The sequence below is a fragment of the Zea mays genome, chromosome 6 (assembly GCF_902167145.1).
Source record: "Zea mays cultivar B73 chromosome 6, Zm-B73-REFERENCE-NAM-5.0, whole genome shotgun sequence".
NCBI classification, from domain to species: domain Eukaryota; kingdom Viridiplantae; phylum Streptophyta; class Magnoliopsida; order Poales; family Poaceae; genus Zea; species Zea mays.
This window is the reverse complement of record NC_050101.1, coordinates 173,313,117-173,328,959: the sequence shown is the minus strand read 5'-3', so window position 1 is coordinate 173,328,959 and position 15,843 is coordinate 173,313,117.

Genomic DNA, 15,843 nt, shown 5'->3' with positions numbered 1-15,843 from the left:
TGGTTCACGGGTTTGAGTACTATAGGAACAAACCCGTACCCATAAACCTGTCGGGTATAGATTTATGCCCATTAACAAACCCATGGGTATAAAAATTGACCTAAACCCATACCCTAATGGGGTAAAAACCCATCGGGTTTCGGGTTTCGGATACCCATTGCCATCTCTACTGGTGTGGCGGCATCACTTCCCACTTGCCCATGTCCTAGGCTAGAGGTAGAAATATGTAGACCATGTCTTTGTCCGGTGACGACCTCAGTCCAAGGATGATGGTAACATAGAATTCTCTATTGGAAAACAACTCCAAATCCTCGTTCCTGTCCCCACGAACGCTCACGAGAAAGCTTTCTCTACCATTCCCGTCCTCATCGGGTATTTTAACACTACAAGGAATTTGTCCCCGTTAGATAAAGTAATATTTTGAGACAAATTTAAATTAATTGTATTAAATTAGTATAAATTTAACAAACAAAATTTAAAAATTACAAGTGACGTCTACTTCAGTGTTTAGTTTGCTATTTTATAATAAGCTATGTTTTAAGTTTTAATATAATTTTAAAAGAAAATAGACTGATTTAGATAGAGAGAAGTTCGCAGAAAAAAATGTTGGATCTTTTATGGGCTTGGCCCATTTATTGAATAAACTCTATGGTGTGTAATGGTGGAGAATACCAATAGTACCACATTGGAAGTCCAAGGGTCTTTTGGCTTGACTTATATGGTGGAATTTATTCCACTTAACTTGAGAAGTCAAGAAATGGACAAGTGCGTGCCACGCGCGCGCGCCGCTGCCGCCGCCGGCCGGGCAGGCGAGCGGGCGGGGTGTGGTTGTGTTAATTTTTAGCACTCACTAACCGCGTTAACCTTTCAGTTGCCTGTCTCTTCGTCAGTCGTGTGACCCTTCTCCTTAAGCTGACCGACTCATGGCGTGACTCGGCGAGAGCTGGCCGACTCATGGCATGACTCGGCGAGAGCTGACCGACTCTTGGCGTGACTCGGCGACCTTTCTCCTTCAGCTTCCATCTGCGAGAGGTTAAATAGAGGAGCACCCCTGTCACTCGGTACACGCGAGAAAACACTTTCAGAATCACAGTCCAGAGAAGCGAGAGGGCAGGTGCCTCCGAAGCCGGTGCCGTTCGAGACCTTGCACGGGGGATCGGCAATTAGGTTTTTGGGGAGCGTCTACGCGACTGCCCAAAACATCTCCAACATGTCAAAAGAAGCTGGCCAAGGATCTGGATCATCAGAGCGTATGGGAGGGTATGATCAGTTTATTTATTTACTGTTTTGTGTTCTGGAGATCATACATGTTTCATATATTCATCTATGTTGTTTCATATGTACGAATAATTTTATCTTATCTGTTCTGTCTTATTATAATATGATTGATCTGTCTGTTTTAATTTTACAGTCATGCTATTTATGTTTCTATCTGTTTATTTTCAATTGTTCAGTCAGCTTACATGTTTATCGTATTTATATGATTTATATAATTCATATGCTTCATGTTCTTATGATCCATATTGTTATGGATACATTTGATGTCATGATTAACTATCTTTTATATGTCATCATCATAATATTAATTTATGGAATTAAAATGATACGGAAAATGCCTATAAGTCTAACAATCCAAAAACCTAATGTTAGGCATTTTTCTATCAGAGGTTTTGCTGCTGTGCTAAAGCCTGATCCTTTTGATGGTAAAAACTTCTTGATATGGAAAGCTAAGATGGAATTGTGGCTAACTGCAATGTCTTGTTTTCATGCCGCTGAGGGCAAGCCTGCCAACTTACCTCCTGAGGATGAAGCTAAGTTTAAGGCTGAAGACAACCTCTTTCGAGGAGCAGTAATTAGTGCACTGGATACAAAATTCCAGAAAAGCTATATCATCCTTCCCACAGGGAAAGAGCTGTGGGATGCACTTGTCGGAAAGTTTGGAGTAACTGACGCTGGTAGCGAGCTGTACCTCATGGAGCAGCTGTATGACTACAAGATGGTTGAGAACCGATCTGTAGTGGAACAGACTCATGAGTTTCAGGCACTAGCTAAGGAACTCGAACTTTTTCCTTGTCCTTTGCCTGACAAGTTTGTGGCTGACGGTATAATCGCCAAGTTACCACCTTCTTGGAAGGACTTTGCTACCTCTCTCAAACATAAGAGACAAGAGTTCAATGTGGAAGAGCTCATTGGTACTCTTGATGTTGAGGAAAGGGCTAGAACAAAGGACAATGGAAAAGGTGTTGAGACCTCTACTGCTAATGTGGTGCAGAATAGAAACTTCCGCAAGTTTAACAAGAAGAAAAACTAGAACAAACCAGAGAACGCGAATAAACTTGTTCAAACAGCACAGTTTAAAAAGAAGAACAACAATAACAAGGGAAAGGGAGGATGCTTTGTCTGTGGCAGTGATCAACACTGGGCAAGAGAGTGCCCTGATCGCAAGTTCACTCAAGACAAGAAATCAGCTAATGTTGTAACCACTAAAACTGGAGATGGAACATCTGGGTATGGTAATTCTTTACCATTTGTTCTTTCAGTCTGTAATTCACCTGAGTGGTGGATGGACAGTGGTGCAAACATTCATGTGTGTGTTGATGCCTCTATGTTCACTTCCTATCAGGTCGGGAGGTCTGGCGCCTTGTTAATGGGAAATGGGTCGCGTGCTCATGTTCTTGGTGTTGGTACAGTCATTCTGAAGTTTACTTCGGGAAAGGCGGTGCCATTGAAGAGCGTGCAGCATGTGCCCTCTATCAAGAAGAATCTCGTTAGCGCTTCTATGCTATGTCGAGATGGATACAAAGTTGTTCTTGAGTCTAATAAATGTGTTGTGTCTAAACATGGTACTTTTGTTGGTAAAGGATATGACTGTGGAGGCTTGTTCCGCTTATCACTGCATGATGTGTGTAATAAACTGGTGAATTCTGTTCATTTTTCTGATGAGTCAGATTTATGGCATTCAGGTTTTTGTCATGCAAGCTTTGGCTGTCTTATGCGGTTAGCAAATATAAATTTAATTCCTAAATTGAACTTGGTCAAAAAGTCTAAGTGCCATGTGTGTGTTGAATCAAAACAACCCCGCAAGCCTCACAAGGCTGCTGAGGCGAGGAGTTTGGCACCTCTAGAACTTGTTCATTCTGATCTGTGCGAGATGAATAGAATTTTGACCAAAGGTGGTAAAAGATACTTTCTCACTTTTATAGATGACTCCACTAGATTTTGTTATGTGTATCTCTTAAAAACAAAAGATGAAGCGTTCAATTATTTTAAGGCCTATAAAGCTGAAGTTGAGAACCAACTTGAGAGGAAAATAAAACGGTTAAGGTCTGATCGAGGTGGAGAATATTTCTCTAATGTGTTCGATGAGTTCTGCGTGGAACATGGTATTATTCATGAGAGGACACCGCCATTCTCACCACAATCCAATGGGATTGCTGAAAGGAAAAACCGCACTCTAACAGATTTGGTGAATGCCATGTTGAGTACAACGGGATTATCCAAGGCATGGTGGGGTGAGGCGATTTTGACAGCATGTCATGTCCTGAATAGAGTTCCAACAAAGAACAAAGAGATCACACCATTTGAGGAATGGGAAAAGAGAAGATTAAATCTCTCATATTTGCACACTTGGGGTTGCCTGGCTAAAGTGAATGTGTCAATCAACAAAAAGCGTAAACTTGGGCCTAAAACTGTTGATTGTGTATTCCTTGGGTACTCTTTTCACAGCACTGGGTATAGGTTCTTAATTATAAAATCTGATGTGCCTGATATGTATGTTTATACTTGAAAGGGAAATGTGCCCTTGGGCCATTTCTAAGTATTTTGGGTGATTTAGTGTCCAACACAAGTGCCTAAGTGTAAAAAGGTGGACAAAGTACAAATCAAGGATAAAGGTATGTTTCTCAGACTTAGTACATTGTTTTATGGACTAATGTATTGTGTCTAAGTGCTGGAAACAGGAAAAATCCAATTGGAAATGTCTTGGCTCGAGCAACCAAGAATCTGCCCAGTCTGGGAGCACCGGACTGTCCGGTGGTGCACCGGACAGTGTCCGGTGCGCCAGGCTATTTCGAGTGAAGTGGCCGCTCTCGGGAATTTACCGGCGACGTACGGCTATAATTCACCGGACTGTCCGGTGTGCACTGGACTGTTCCGTGAGCCAACGGTCGGCCGGGCCAACGGTCGGCCGCACGATCTGCGCGGGACACGTGGCCGAGCCAACGGCTAGAAGGGGGCACCGGACTGTCCGGTGTGCACCGGACATGTCCGGTGCGCCAATGGCTCTCAGGCTGCCAACGGTCGATTGCGCTGTTTATGGAAAGAAATCGGGCACCGGACAGTGTCCGGTGTGCACCGGACTGTCCGGTGCGCTAGTCGACAGAAGGCAAGATCAGCCTTCCAAGATTGCTCTCAACTGCTCCTAGCTGCCTTGGGGCTATAAAAGGGACCCCTAGGCGCATGGAGGAGGACACCAAGTATCTCCTAAGCATTCCTAAGCATCAAGACATCGATTCTGCGCCTTTGATTCTTTGCGATAGCAATTAGAGCTCTAGTTGAGTGGTGAACTCATTGAGTTGTGTTGTGAGCTCTCATTGCGACTTGTGTGCGTGGTGTCGCTGTGATTTCTTGTCTTGAGTGCGTTGCTAATCCCTCCCTTGCTCTGTGTTTCTTTGTGATCTTAAAGTGTAAGGGCGAGAGGCTCCAAGTTGTGGAGATTCCTCGCAAACGGGATTGAGTAAAGCAAACAAAACATCGTGGTATTCAAGTGGGTCTTTAGACCGCTTGAGAGGGGTTGATTGCAACCCTCGTCCGTTGGGACGCCACAACGTGGAGTAGGCAAGCGTTGGTCTTGGCCGAACCACAGGATAACCACCGTGTCATCTCTGTGATTGATCCTTGTTGGTTATTGTGTTTTGTTGAGGATTCCTATCTAGCCACTTGGCAATTATTGTGCTAACGATTAACCAAGTTTTGTGGCTTAAGTTTTCAAGTTTTACAGGATCACCTATTCACCCCCCCCCCTCTAGGTGCTCTCAATTGGTATCAGAGCCGTTCTCTTCACAAAGGGACTAACCGCCCAAAGAGATGGATCCCAAGGGGAAGGGAATCGTGATCAACGACAAAGAAAAGGAATCCTTCGTCAACGAGCCGAAGGACGACAAGCCTACCGACTCCGGCTCGGACCATAGACGGAAAGAAGGGAAGAAGAAGAAGACGAGGCGCATCAAGGAGATCGTCTACTACGACGACAGCGATGAGTCTACTTCTTCCCAAAGGGACGACGACCACAACGACTACGAGAGAAGGAAACCGGTTAATTCGAACTTTTCTTTTGACTACTCTCGTATTCCGCAAAGTTCAAATTCACATTTGCTCTTCATTCCACTCGGCAAGCCTCCACACTTTGATGGAGAGGACTACGGATTTTGGAGCCACAAAATGCGTAGTCACCTATTCTCTCTCCATCCTAGTATATGGGAGATTGTAGAAAGTGGAATGCACTTTGATAGTACGGATAGTCCTGTGTTCATTAATGAGCAAATACATAAGAATGCACAAGCTACTACTGTTCTTCTAGCTTCCTTGTGCAGGGATGAATACCACAAAGTGAGCGGCTTGGATAACGCCAAGCAAATATGGGACACCCTCAAGATTTCTCACGAGGGGAACGACGTCACCTTGCTCACTAAAATGGAGTTGGTGGAGGGCGAGCTTGGACGGTTCGCAATGATAAGGGGCGAGGAGCCGACACAAACATACAACCGGCTCAAGACCCTTATCAACAAAATAAGGAGCTACGGAAGCACGCGATGGACGGACCACGACGTCGTTCGATTGATGCTAAGGTCCTTTACCGTTCTTGATCCTCATTTGGTGAATAACATTCGTGAGAATCCCAGGTACACCAAAATGTCGCCCGAAGAAGTCCTTGGAAAATTCGTAAGCGGGCGAATGATGATCAAGGAAGCGAGGTACGTGGACGACGCCTTGAATGGTCCGATCAACGAGCCGCAACCCCTTGCTCTCAAGGCAACAAGAAGCAAGGAGACGCTACCTAGCAAGGTGGCACAAATTGAGGCGGCCGGACTTAATGATGAAGAGATGGCCCTCATCATCAAGAGATTCAAGACGGCGCTAAAGGGTCGCAAGGGGCAGCCAAGCAAGACCAAGACAAAGGGGAAGCGCTCATGCTTCAAATGTGGTAAGCTTGGTCATTTTATTGCTAACTGTCCCGACAATGATAGTGATCAGGACCAAGGGAACAAGAGGGAGAAGAAGAACTATAAGAAGGCAAAGGGCGAGGCACATCTAGGAAAGGAGTGGGATTCGGATTGCTCCTTCTCCGACTCCGACAATGAAGGACTCGCCGCCACCGCCTTCAACAAGTCATCCCTCTTCCACAACGACCGTCACACATGCCTTATGGCAAGGGAGAAGAAGGTATGTACTCGAGACTCTACTTATGCTTCTTCAAGTGAGGATGAATCTAGTGATGAGGATGAAATAGATTATTCATGTCTATTTAAAGGCCTAGATAGAACCAAGGTAGATAAAATTAATGAATTAATTGATGCCTTGAATGATAAGAATAGGCTTCTAGAAAAACAAGAAGATTTGTTGTATGAAGAACATGACAAATTTGTAGAAGCACAAAAATCTCATGCTTTAGAAGTTAAAAGAAATGAAATGCTTTCCTGTGAATTATCTTCTTGCCATGAGACAATTTCTAGCTTAAGGAGCATTAATGATGATTTGAATGCTAAGTTAGAAATAGCTAGGAAATCAACAACTTGTGTAGAAAATGTTGGTATTTGCTATAGATGTAAAGATTTTGATATTGATGCTTGTAGTGAACACATAGCTTCTATTGCAAAGTTAAATGATGAAATGGCTAGTCTTAATGCCCAACTTAAGGCTAGCAAAAGCGATTTTGATAAACTAAAATTTGCAAGGGATGCCTACACGATTGGTAGACACCCCTCAATTAAGGATGGACTTGGCTTTAAGAGGGAAGCCAAGGACTTAACAAGCCTTAAGGCTCCCATCTCCACCAAAGAGAAAGGGAAGGCCCCTATGGCTAGTAGTGCTAAAAAGAACCATGCTTTTATGTATCATGACAAGAGACAATATAGAAATGCTTATAGAAGTTATGATGCATATGATGCTTTTGATTCTCATACCATGTTTGCTTCTAGTTCTTCCTATGTGCATGATAGAAATGATGGTAGGAAAAATATTGTTCACAATATGCCTAGGAGAAATGTTGCTAATGTTCATAGGAAAATTAATGAACCATCTATAATTTATCATGCTTTAAATGCTTCTTTTGCTATTTGTAGAAAAGATAGGAAGATAGTTGCTAGGAAATTAGGGGCAAAGTGCAAGGGTGATAAAACTTGCATTTGGGTCCCTAAGGCAATTGTAACTAACCTTGTAGGACCCAACAAGAGTTGGGTACCTAAGACCCAAGCCTAAATTTGCCTTGCAGGTTTATGCATCCGGGGGTTCAAGCTGGATTATCGACAGCGGATGCACGAACCATATGACGGGGGAGAAGAAGATGTTCACCTCCTACGTCAAGAATAAGGATTCCCAAGATTCAATCATATTCAGTGATGGGAACCAAGGCAAGGTGAAAGGTTTAGGCAAGATTGCAATATCTAATGAGCACTCTATCTCTAATGTATTTTTAGTTGAGAGTCTTGGATATAATTTACTATCTGTTAGTCAATTATGTAATATGGGATATAATTGTTTATTTACAAATGTAGATGTGTCTGTCTTTAGAAGATGTGATGGTTCATTAGCTTTTAAGGGTGTACTAGACGGCAAACTTTATTTGGTTGATTTTGCAAAAGAAGAGGCCGGTCTAGATGCATGCTTAATGGCTAAGGCTAGCATGGGTTGGCTGTGGCATCGCCGCTTAGCACATGTGGGGATGAAGAACCTTCACAAGCTTCTAAAGGGAGAACACGTGATAGGTTTGACTAACGTGCAATTCGAAAAAGATAGACCTTGTGCAGCTTGTCAAGCAGGTAAACAAGTGGGAGGAACACATCACAGCAAGAATGTGATGACTACTTCAAGACCTCTGGAGCTGCTGCATATGGACCTCTTCGGACCCGTCGCCTATCTGAGCATAGGAGGAAGTAAATATGGTCTAGTTATTGTTGATGACTTTTCCCGCTTCACTTGGGTGTTCTTTTTGCAGGATAAGTCTGAAACCCAAGGGACCCTCAAGCGCTTCCTAAGGAGAGCTCAAAATGAGTTTGAGCTCAAGGTGAAGAAGATAAGGAGCGACAACGGGTCCGAATTCAAGAATCTTCAAGTGGAGGAGTTCCTTGAGGAGGAGGGGATCAAGCACGAGTTCTCCGCTCCCTACACACCTCAGCAAAATGGTGTGGTAGAGAGGAAGAACAGGACGCTCATAGACATGGCGAGGACTATGCTTGGAGAGTTCAAGACCCCCGAGTGCTTTTGGTCGGAAGCCGTGAACATGGCTTGCCACGCCATCAACAGGGTCTACCTTCACCGCCTCCTCAAGAAGACTTCATATGAGCTTCTAACCGGTAACAAACCCAATGTATCTTACTTTCGTGTATTTGGGAGCAAATGCTACATTCTAGTGAAGAAGGGTAGAAATTCTAAGTTTGCTCCCAAAGCTGTAGAAGGGTTTTTGTTAGGTTATGACTCAAATACAAAGGCGTATAGGGTCTTCAACAAATCATCGGGTTTGGTTGAAGTCTCTAGCGACGTTGTATTTGATGAGACTAATGGCTCTCCAAGAGAGCAAGTTGTTGATCTTGATGATGTAGATGAAGAAGATGTTCCGATGGCCGCTATACGAACCATGGCGATTGGTGATATACGACCACAGGAACAAGATCAACCTTCTTCCTCAACAATGGTGCATCCCCCAACTCAAGAAGATGAACAGGTTCATCAGAAGGAGGCGTATGATCAAGGGGAAGCACAAGATGATCAAGTAATGGAGGAAGAAGCACAACCAGCACCTCCAACCCAAGTTCGAGCGACGATCCAAAGGGATCATCCCGTCGACCAAATTTTGGGTGATATTAGCAAGGGAGTAACTACTCGTTCAAGATTAGTTAATTTTTGTGAGCATTACTCCTTTGTCTCTTCTATTGAGCCTTTCAGGGTAGAGGAGGCCTTGCTAGATCCAGACTGGGTGTTGGCCATGCAAGAGGAGCTCAACAACTTCAAGAGGAATGAAGTTTGGACACTGGTGCCTCGTCCTAAGCAAAATGTTGTGGGAACCAAGTGGGTGTTCCGCAACAAACAAGACGAGCACGGAGTGGTGACGAGGAACAAGGCTCGACTTGTGGCAAAAGGTTATGCCCAAGTCGCAGGTTTGGACTTTGAGGAGACTTTTGCTCCTGTGGCTAGGCTAGAGTCCATTCATATTTTGCTAGCATATGCCGCTCACCATTCTTTCAGGTTGTTCCAAATGGATGTGAAGAGCGCTTTCCTCAACGGGCCGATCAAGGAGGAAGTGTACGTGGAGCAACCCCCTGGCTTCGAGGATGAACGGTACCCCGACCACGTGTGTAAGCTCTCTAAGGCGCTCTATGGACTTAAGCAAGCCCCAAGAGCATGGTATGAATGCCTTAGAGACTTTTTAATTGCTAATGCTTTCAAGGTTGGGAAAGCCGATCCAACTCTTTTCACTAAGACTTGTGACGGTGATCTTTTTGTGTGCCAAATTTATGTCGATGACATAATATTTGGTTCTACTAATAAAAAGTCTTGTGAAGAGTTTAGGAGGGTGATGACGCAGAAATTCGAGATGTCGATGATGGGCGAGTTGAACTACTTCCTTGGGTTCCAAGTGAAGCAACTCAAGGATGGCACCTTCATCTCTCAAACGAAGTACACGCAAGACTTGCTGAAGCGGTTTGGGATGAAGGACTCCAAGCCCGCAAAGACTCCGATGGGGACCGACGGACACACCGACCTCAACAAAGGAGGTAAGTCCGTTGATCAAAAGGCATACCGGTCTATGATTGGGTCTTTACTTTATTTATGTACAAGTAGACCGGATATTATGCTTAGTGTATGCATGTGTGCTAGATTTCAATCCGATCCTAAGGAATGTCACTTAGTGGCAGTGAAGCGAATCCTTAGATATTTAGTTGCTACGCCTTGCTTCGGGATCTGGTATCCAAAGGGATCTACCTTTGACTTGATTGGGTACTCAGATTCCGACTATGCTGGATGTAAGGTCGATAGGAAGAGTACATCGGGGACGTGCCAATTCTTAGGAAGGTCCCTGGTGTCATGGAACTCTAAGAAACAAACCTCAGTTGCCCTATCCACCGCTGAGGCCGAGTACGTTGCCGCAGGACAGTGTTGTGCGCAACTACTTTGGATGAGGCAAACCCTCCGGGACTTTGGATACAATCTGAGCAAAGTCCCACTCCTATGTGACAATGAGAGTGCTATCCGAATAGCGGAAAATCCTGTTGATCACAGTCGCACAAAGCACATTGACATCCGACATCACTTTTTGAGAGATCACCAGCAAAAGGGAGATATCGAAGTGTTTCATGTTAGCACCGAGAACCAGCTAGCCGATATCTTTACCAAGCCTCTAGATGAGAAGACCTTTTGCAGGCTGCGTAGTGAGCTCAATATCTTAGATTCGCGGAACTTGGATTGAAATGAAGCATACATGTGTTTATGCCTTTGATCATGTTCATTCTGCATATTGTTGTTTATTGTGGTGCTCAAGTTGTACAAACACTCCCTGGACCTCACAAGTCCTGTTTGCAAGTGATGCACATATTTAGGGGGAGTTGTGCTACAACTTGACCCTTTGAGACTAACCATGTACTTGAGTTTGGTTGTTTTAGTCTCCAAGGAGAATTGAAAGGGAAAAGGTGGACTTGGACCATGCAAGACTTCCACTGCACTCCGATGAAAAGAGTAACTTTTCCAAGTTCATCTTTATACTCTTATTGCCCTTGTGTTCTTATTTGAAGATTTTGGTGAGACAATGGGGTTAAAGGGCCAAGATTGATCCCGTTTTGGTGCTTGATGCCAAAGGGGGAGAAAATAAAGGACAAAGCAATAGATGGATCAGCTACCACTTGAGAATTTTTGAAAATTAGTAAATTAGAGCTTTTGGTTTGTCAAAACTCTTTTATTGTCTCTTATGTCAAAAGTTGGCCTCTTGTGGGGAGAAGTGTTGATTATGGGAAAAAGGGGGAGTTTTTGAAAACCTTGATCAAATTTCGTTGGAATACCTCTCTTTTTATCTCTACAAGTGGATTTGACTTAGAGATAGGAATTTGAGTGTGATTTGCAAAAACAAACCAAGTGGTGGCAAAGAATGATCCATATATGTCAAAATTGAATAAAAACAATTTTGAGTTCTTATTGGAATTGATTTCGTACTTGTTCTACTTGCTTTATGTTGTGTTGGCATAAATCACCAAAAAGGGGGAGATTGAAAGGGAAATGTGCCCTTGGGCCATTTCTAAGTATTTTGGGTGATTTAGTGTCCAACACAAGTGCCTAAGTGTAAAAAGGTGGACAAAGTACAAATCAAGGATAAAGGTATGTTTCTCAGACTTAGTACACTGTTTTATGGACTAATGTATTGTGTCTAAGTGCTGGAAACAGGAAAAATCCAATTGGAAATGTCTTGGCTCGAGCAGCCAAGAATCTGCCCAGTCTGGGAGCACCGGACTGTCTGGTGGTGCACCGGACAGTGTCCGGTGCGCCAGGCTATTTCGAGTGAAGTGGCCGCTCTCGGGAATTTACCGGCGACGTACGGCTATAATTCACCGGACTGTCCGGTGAGCCAACGGTCGGCCGGGCCAACGGTCGGCCGCGCGATCTGCGCGGGACACGTGGTCGAGCCAACGGCTAGAAGGGGGCACCGGACTGTCCGGTGCGCACCGGACATGTCCGGTGCGCCAATGGCTCTCAGGCTGCCAACGGTCGACTGCGCTGTTTATGGAAAGAAATCGGGCACCGGACAGTGTCCGGTGTGCACCGGACTGTCAGGTGCGCCAGTCGACAGAAGGCAAGATCAGCCTTCCAAGATTGCTCTCAACGGCTCCTAGCTGTCTTGGGGCTATAAAAGGGACCCCTAGGCGCATGGAGGTGGACACCAAGTATCTCCTAAGCATTCCTAAGCATCAAGACATCGATTCCGCGCCTTTGATTCTTTGCGATAGCAATTAGAGCTCTAGTTGAGTGGTGAACTCATTGAGTTGTGTTGTGAGCTCTCGTTGCGACTTGTGTGCGTGGTGTCGCTGTGATTTCTTGTCTTGAGTGCGTTGCTAATCCCTCCCTTGCTCTGTGTTTCTTTGTGATCTTAAAGTGTAAGGGCGAGAGGCTCCAAGTTGTGGAGATTCCTCGCAAACGGGATTGAGTAAAGCAAACAAAACACCGTGGTATTCAAGTGGGTCTTTGGACCGCTTGAGAGGGGTTGATTGCAACCCTCGTCCGTTGGGACGCCACAACGTGGAGTAGGCAAGCGTTGGTCTTGGCCGAACCACGGGATAACCACTGTGTCATCTCTGTGATTGATCCTTGTTGGTTATTGTGTTTTGTTGAGGATTCCTATCTAGCCACTTGGCAATTATTGTGCTAACGATTAACCAAGTTTTGTGGCTTAAGTTTTCAAGTTTTACAGGATCACCTATTCACCCACCCCTCTAGGTGCTCTCAATACTATCATGGAATCAAGAGACGCAACATTTTTTGAGAATGAGTTTCCCATGAAGAATACACCTAGTGATACAAGTCATGAGACTATAATTCCCCATGAGCACGAACTGTCGATTCCTATAGATCATGCTGAGGATTCTCACGTGCACATCCCTGAGGAGGATGACACTATAGTCACTCGAAAGAGCAAGAGACAGAGGGTTGCAAAATCCTTTGGTAATGACTTTATAGTGTACCTTGTGGAAGACACACCAACTACCATTAGTGAGGCATATTCCTCTCCTGATGCTGACTTATGGAAGGAAGTAGTAAGGAGTGAGATGGAATCTATTATGTCTAATGGAACTTGGGAGGTCGTTGATCGTCCTTTTCGTTGTCAACCTATAGGTTGCAAATGGATCTTCAAGAAAAAGCTTAGGCCTGATGGTACAATTGAGAGGTACAAGGCAAGGCTTGTGGCCAAAGGATATACCCAAAAAAAGGGTGAAGGTTTCTTTGACACCTACTCACCAGTGGCTCGATTGACTACAATTCGCACATTAATAGTCGTGGCAGCCTCTTATGGTCTTATCATTCATCAGATGGATGTTAAGACAGCTTTCCTAAATGGAGAGTTGGATGAGGAGATCTATATGGATCAGCCAGAAGGGTTCATTGCGGATGGTCAAGAGAACAAGGTGTGCAGGTTGATAAAATCATTGTATGGCCTAAAACAAGCACCTAAGCAATGGCATGAAAAGTTTGATAATACTCTTACAGCAGCTGGTTTTGTTGTAAATGAATCTGACACGTGTGTATACTATCGGTATGGTGGGGGTGAGTCTGTTATGTTGTGCCTTTATGTTGATGACATCTTGATCTTTGGATCAAATCTCAATGTGATTGAAGAAGTTAAAAATCTTCTATCGAGCAATTTCGAAATGAAAGATTTGGGAGAAGCTGATGTCATTCTAAACATCAAGCTTGTTAGAGAAGCTGATGGTGGGGTAACTTTGTTACAATCCCATTATGTGGAAAAGGTATTGAGTCGCTTTGGTTTTAGTGACTGTGATCCTGCTCCAACACCTTATGACCCCAGCATGCTATTAAGAAAGAATCAGAGAATAGCAAGGGATCAATTGACATACTCCCAGATCATTGGCTCGCTCATGTACCTTGCAAGTGCAACAAGGCCAGACATCTCTTATGTTGTGAGTAAGCTAAGTCGGTTTGTGTCGAAACCAGGAGATGATCACTGGCGTGCTCTTGAGAGAGTGTTGCGATATTTGAAAGGTATTATGACATACGATATTCATTATACCGGAAACCCAAAAGTGCTGGAAGGCTATTGTGATGCCAACTGGATTTCTGATGCTGATGAGCTTTATGCCACAAGCGGATATGTGTTTCTGTTTGGAGGTGGCGCTGTTTCCTGGAAGTCTTGCAAGCAGACTATCTTAACAAAGTCTACAATGAAAGCAGAACTCGCAGCATTAGACACTGCTGGGGCTGAGGCCGAGTGGCTTTGTGATTTCCTATTGCACTTACCGGTAGTTGAAAAACCGATACCGGCTATTTCCATGAACTGTGACAACCAAACGGTGATTACAAAGGTTAACAGTTCTAGGAATAACATGAAGTCTACAAGGCATGTTAAGAGGAGATTGAAATCTGTCAGAAAGTTGAAAAACTCCGGAGTTATAACTGTGGATTATGTCCACACATCGAATAATCTGGCAGATCAATTCACTAAGGGTCTATCACGCAATGTGATAGAAAGTTCATCGAGGGAAATGGGTATGAGACCCATGTGAAATCTACTCTAGTGGTAACCTGCTCTATGTGATCGGAGATCCCGTGAAGTAGAGTGGAGAAACAAGCTAGGAGTAGATTGTGAGGAAAGATCCCTTCCTTAAACTCATTTCTGATGCACATCTTTCCTATTTGTAAGGCAGGATGGTTTTTACCTTAATGTATTCCAAGAGTCTTACAAAGGTGAGATGTTGTCCTACAGAACATCTTTTGAGGAATACACCTATATGAGTCAGACTGCTGGTCACAGTCTATGGGACTTGGGTAATCCCTAAATACTCATGAAAGACACTGAAGTGTGACTTATATGCTTCTAAACAGCAGGAATACCCTTTTGCAGCCTAGTATCAGCAAAGGATTTGAGTGAATCTTATTTCGCACAAAACTGTCAATTCAAGGCATAGTCCATTGTTCAGTTGTGAATGAGTGAAACTCTTATTCTAGATGGATGTTCAACTTAACAGTCTCCATCGAAACACTGGTATATCAAAGGATTGTGATTCTGATACTTCATCATTACAAACCCTAGAGTTTGGTGGGGATTGTTGGATCTTTTATGGCTTGGCCCATTTATTGAATAAACTCTATGGTGTGTAATGGTGGAGAATACTAATAGTACCACATTGGAAGTCCAAGGGTCTTTTGGCTTGACTTATATGGTGGGATTTATTCCACTTAACTTGAGAAGTCAAAAAATAGGCAAGGCCGTGCCACACGCGCGCGCGCCGTCTCCGCCGCCGCTGGCCGGGCCTGACGTGGCGAGGCGAGTCGAGGCGAGGCAGGCAGGCGAGCAGGCGGGCGTGGTGTGGTTGTGTTAATTTTTAGCACTCACTAACCGCGTTAACCTTTCAGTTGCCTGTCTCTTCGTCAGCCGAGTGACCCTGTCTCTTCGTCAGCCAGCCGAGTGACTCTTCTCCTTCAGCTGACCGACTTATGGCGTGACTCGGCGAGAGCTGGCCGACTCATGGCATGACTCGGCGAGAGCTGACCGACTCTTGGCGTGACTCGGCGACCTTTCTCCTTCAGCTTCCCTCTGCGAGAGGTTAAATAGAGGAGCACCCATGTCACTCGGTACACGCGAGAAAACACTTTCAGAATCACAGTCCAGCCGCCGAGTGAGAGTATTTCCATCTCGTGACTCTGCGCGCACAGAGAAGCGAGAGGGCAGGTGCCTCCGAAGCCGGTGCCGTTCGAGACCTTGCACGGGGGATCGGCAATTAGGTTTTTGGGGAGCGTCTACGCGACTGCCCAAAACATCTCCAACATGTCAAAAGAAGCTGGCCAAGGATCTGGATCATCAGAGCGTATGGGAGGGTATGATCAGTTTATTTATTTACTGTTTTGTGTTCT